The sequence below is a fragment of the Malus domestica genome, chromosome 06 (genome assembly GCF_042453785.1).
Source record: "Malus domestica chromosome 06, GDT2T_hap1".
NCBI classification, from domain to species: domain Eukaryota; kingdom Viridiplantae; phylum Streptophyta; class Magnoliopsida; order Rosales; family Rosaceae; genus Malus; species Malus domestica.
This window is the reverse complement of record NC_091666.1, coordinates 9180823-9185657: the sequence shown is the minus strand read 5'-3', so window position 1 is coordinate 9185657 and position 4835 is coordinate 9180823. Positions and strand designations below refer to the sequence as shown.

The 4835-nt window shown below is 38.7% G+C and overlaps 1 long non-coding RNA gene and 1 other non-coding gene across 2 annotated transcripts; both read left to right on the top strand.

Moving 5' to 3' along the window:
• The first annotated feature begins 1476 nt into the window (after positions 1 to 1476).
• On the top strand, positions 1477 to 2024 carry LOC139197000 (uncharacterized). Its single transcript, XR_011581959.1, has 2 exons — positions 1477 to 1617; positions 1692 to 2024. It is a non-coding gene; the product is annotated as an uncharacterized lncRNA (long non-coding RNA).
• A 2436-nt stretch (positions 2025 to 4460) lies between these two features.
• Positions 4461 to 4565, top strand: LOC139197270 (small nucleolar RNA R71). Its single transcript, XR_011582509.1, has one exon. It is a non-coding gene; the product is annotated as a small nucleolar RNA R71 (small nucleolar RNA).
• Positions 4566 to 4835: the final 270 nt, after the last annotated feature.

The following is a 4835-nucleotide window of genomic DNA, read 5'->3' as shown; positions in this document are numbered from 1 at the left end:
CCAAATCCATGTGCACCAAAACGTTGGATCCCCTCTTTGAAATCACGCATAAAGATTAGGTACGTATCCAGACAGGCATGCCGTGTTAAAGTGGCGTGCAGATTATAATTTTTTTTTTTTTTTTTTTTTTTTTTTTTTTTTTTGTCAGTCATTAATCACAGACTAGAAAAGAAAGTAAAATGAAAAAAATATATAAATATATATAGATATATATAAAATAAAAAGTAAATGAAAGAAACTATAAAATAATATGGAAAGAAAGGAAGGCATAAAACCTGGCGCCTTTGGAAAACATCACAGCATGCATGTGATAAAGAGTAGGCATGGGAATGCTGGCACACGGATGTGATGTGTGAGTGATAAATGAATGGCCAAATACAAGCCACGTCTAGCCGTGGAATTAGCGTGAGAATGGCATGCAGATGTGGTTTAAAAATATTTTGTCAGTCAGGGCACCCACATAAAAAACTGCACCAGTCCATTGGATTCCCTTCTGACGTCGAGTACCGAGCCAAACGGCTCCTTTCATGCCTTTCTTTATTTTTTTTATTTTTTCAAACCAATCCGTGTTGAGAAATAAAATAATAATGCCGCATCCCCAAGTCCCCATGAAAACCTTCAACCTCTCTCTCTCTTTAATAGCAGAAAACAGTCTCCATTTTCCTCTATAATAGTGCTCTGGTCCGCAACACCGAGACTCAAACGAACAGATCTAAAACAGTTCGTCCAAAAATCCTCCCTTTGCAGGTAAAAATGAAGCCATGCCATGTCTCCTTTTTGTTCGTTCAAATGTAAAGATGTAGCTTCATTTCTGCAAACTTCATCACCAAGAGTAAAATGAAAATGTTTTTGACTGATGCATTTGATTGTTCTATGTATGTTTCAGTTTCTCACAGATTGATGCATCCGTAGCCTTCCATAACCCAACAACGCGCACCTCCGTGAGTACCCCGCCGTGGTGGAAAATCGGAAAAACGGAAACCCAAAGGTAAAATCACCCTCCAATCTTGGGGTTTCATTGTCCAATTAATTTGTTGGAGAGATCTGGAACAAACACTAACACCTGCATGTGGTTTATCGGTGGGAAGAGCCCTAATGGTTTCAAATCCGAGACAACCACACAAGAACACCCCCGGAGTCAGCAGCTCAGCTCAACCAAGGATCTGCAAATGTTGAGGTAAAACCCGTAACCCTTTTGATGGATGAATGATGATTTGAGATTTGAATAATAAAACCACTACTGTGACTGAAAAATTTTCCCTCAACTCCAGCGTACAACCGAGACAACAACCGTGAGCTTCCGGTCTAGTGGTTCCTGAAGGCAGCATAAATGAAGAATGTCTCGGTTCTGCAAATAAATAAGGTAACGATCTTGTACTTATGCTTCTGTTGGACTCAACATTTACATATTCAACTACATTTGATTGCTGATGCCATACGAACTGAACACATACAATCACTTGAATAACTTGGATCTCTGAACTGGTAACAAGTGCGAAATAAAACACATGAGCTCCCAGGAAAAAAATGAAGTTCGCCCTAGATCTGACTATTCAACTCCAATGCAAGAGTAATAAATCTGGTGAAAAATAGTCTGGTTGCTAACTCATGAATCTGGTTAGTTCCGTTTTGATCTGTAAAGATGCTCGTTCGATGTCCTGCATTCCCTCATATTTGTGCTCTTTGTGTAGGGATATACGGATCAATGATAGAGCCAAGGAAATAGAAGGGTAGACAAATATCAGCTTCAATAAACAAACAGCACAAGCTTCCAAGAGCCCAGATCGGTGAATCTGGGAGGTAAAATTTCATATCCTTGCTAGTGGAATTGTTGTAGATCTGGTAATAATAGCTGTACTCAGTTCTGTGGTGTATGGATCTGTGATATAATTGTGCTTCCTCCATGCATCGCAAAACTGAGCTGCAGAAAATTAATTGCTCTAAATTCTGTTTCTGTGCTGGATCTGCAACAATCTCCCCCAAACTTGAATCTGTGAATGACTTTTTATGTTGACTGCTTTAAATTTCCTGCCTAGTGTAGATGTGGTTGATGTGAACGTTAGACTTGCTGCTGGGTGCAGGATTCCAGCATAGGACGTGCTTTATTTTCCACGTTCGCAACCTGCAATTAACCAATATGCGTCAAAAAATTAAAATAAAATCAAATAAACTGGGTAAATAAAATCAATATGCAATCTTCCATTTTTTCCAAATTTTTTTTTTTTTTTTTTTATTTTTTTTTATTTTTATTATGTATGTTTTTTTTTAATATATATATATTTTTATCTTAAAGAGAAAATCAAACGAAAATTAAAATTAGGAAAGAGTTTAGAAAAATTGGGTTGCCTCCCAATTAGCGCTTTATTTTAAGTCTGTAGCTAGACGTTGCGGAAGTCCGGTGGCTAGATCACTGGTGCCTTCAGAGTCAAAGACTTGCCTACACCAAATTTCTCTATGCATGGTTTTAGTTGATGTTTGGTCACCTTCAATGAGAAATCTGTGTCCTTAGCCTTAATGTCCACACTACCATTCTGAAAAACTTTAGTAACTAGAAAAGGGCCTCTCCATCGAGACTCTTGTTTCCCTGGAAATAACTTGAAATTTGAACTTAATAACCACACTTTTTTACCAGGCTGTATTTTCTTAAAATTTGGGCTGCTTGGAAAATTTTCATATTTTTTCTTAGTGTTAATTGGCTGGTCTTCATGTATCACCCTTTGCTGCTGTGGTTTAGGACTTGAACAATCACGAGTTAAATTCGGGGGCTTTATGGATAGATGGTCAGTTGATGATCTGTTCATAAACTTGGCACTTGGTAAACCATCCAATGCATCAACACGCATGCATTCTTGCTTGTCATCTGAATGTATGCTTGCTTCAAACAACTTGAAAACAACAGTTTGATCTTCAACCAGGAATGTTAATGTTCCGGCTTCAACGTCAATAAGAGTCCGGGCTGTTGCCAGAAATGGGCGGCCCAAAATAATGGGCGTTGTCAAATCCTCATCCATGTCCAACACCATAAAATCAGCCGGTAAATATAAATTGTCAACCTTCACAATAACATCTTCAATGACTCCTCTAGGGTAGGTAATTGAACGGTCAGCCAATTGAATAATACTGGAGGTTGGCTTCAGCTCCCCTTCACCTAGACGTTTGAAAACAGAATATGGCATTAAGTTTACACTAGCACCTAAATCAATTAAAGCACTACTAAAATCACAATTTCCAATGGTGCAAGAGATAGTAAAACTCCCTGGATCTTTTTTCTTTGGAGGCAATTTATGTAATAAGACCGCACTGCATTGTTCTGTAAGAATTACTTTCTCAAAATCAACAAGCTTCTTTTTCTTTGTGCAAACATCCTTCAAAAACTTGGCATAAGACGGAATGTTCTTGATGGCATCAATTAACGGCAGATTAATCTGAACCTTAGACAAAGTCTTCATAAAATCTGTAAACTGTTGATCTTTAGCTTTAGGTCTCAACCTTTCTGGATATGGCATAGGGGGCTCGTAAACACGTTCTGCAGTCTTTGTGGAAGCTTCCGCAGTATTTTCGGATCTGTCCTGGGAATTCCCAGAATCTGCAGAAATTTCAGAATCTGCAAAAATCGCAGATTTAGTTTGGGGTTGTTCTGTTGCCTGCGAATTCCCAACAGAATTTTCATGGCTGTTGTTGTAACTTTTGCCAGACCGTAGAGTCCGTATAGCATTGCATTCTTCTCGTCCTCTTGGATTAGGTACTGTTTGACTAGGAAATGAACCTGGTGCCCTTTCTGAAACCTGCAAAGCAATTTGCCCAATTTGTTTTTCCATATTTTTCATTGATGCATGCAGATTTTGGATTTCTTGACTGGTAGTATTTGCTAATTTTTCAATTGCAACTTCCCAAGCAGCCTTAGGTGCAGCATGTTGTGGTACCTGCTGTTGAAATTGAGGCCTAGTGTGTTGATCTTTGTCCCACTTTAAATTCGGATGATCTCTCCAACCTGGGTTGTAGAAATTTGAATACGGGTCATATCTGGGACGTTGAAAATTATTGAATGAATTAACCTGCTCCGCCATAAACTCCGGATAAGCATCTTTATGTGGACAGCTCAAAAAATCATGATTTGTCAAGCTGCAAATGCTGCAGGCAGATTGTAAGGGCTGCTGTACAGCAACTTGAGAACCTGGCATTCTTTGTAATAGCATGTCAAATTTTGCGTCAATCCTTTTCTCCATTTTTTCAATTTGTGCTGTAACATACGGAGAACCGTTAGAAATCTCAAAAACAGACCTAGATTGTGGCTGCTCAACTGCCCACTGTTGTGTATCTGCTGCCATTTTTTCAAATAACAAACAAGCCTCTTGTGCATTTTTATCCTTGTACGAACCTCCGCAAGATGCGTTGACAAGAGTTTTTGTAGTCATATTCAACCCTCTGAAAAATATATGCATTTGATCAGTAGTGTTAATACCCGAATGCGGACATTTTCTAATCAACTCTTTGAACCGCTCCCACACCTCATGAAACTCCTCATTTGGTTTTTGGGCGAAAGATAAAATCTGAGTTCTCATGTCAAGGGTCTTAGAAGCCGGATAATACTTGTTTAAAAATTTTTCACTGAGTTGGGCCCAAGTTGTAATGCTTCCAGATGGGAGTGTGAGGAGCCATCTCCTTGCCTGATCTTTTAGAGTGTATGGAAATAACCGCAGCTTAATTGATTCAGCCGAAAATCCCCTCACCAAAATGTTTTTGCACCCCATTAAAAATTCTGCAATGTGCATGTTAGGATCATCAGATGAAAACCCATGAAACGTAGGTAGAATATTCAACATGTGCTGTTTTAT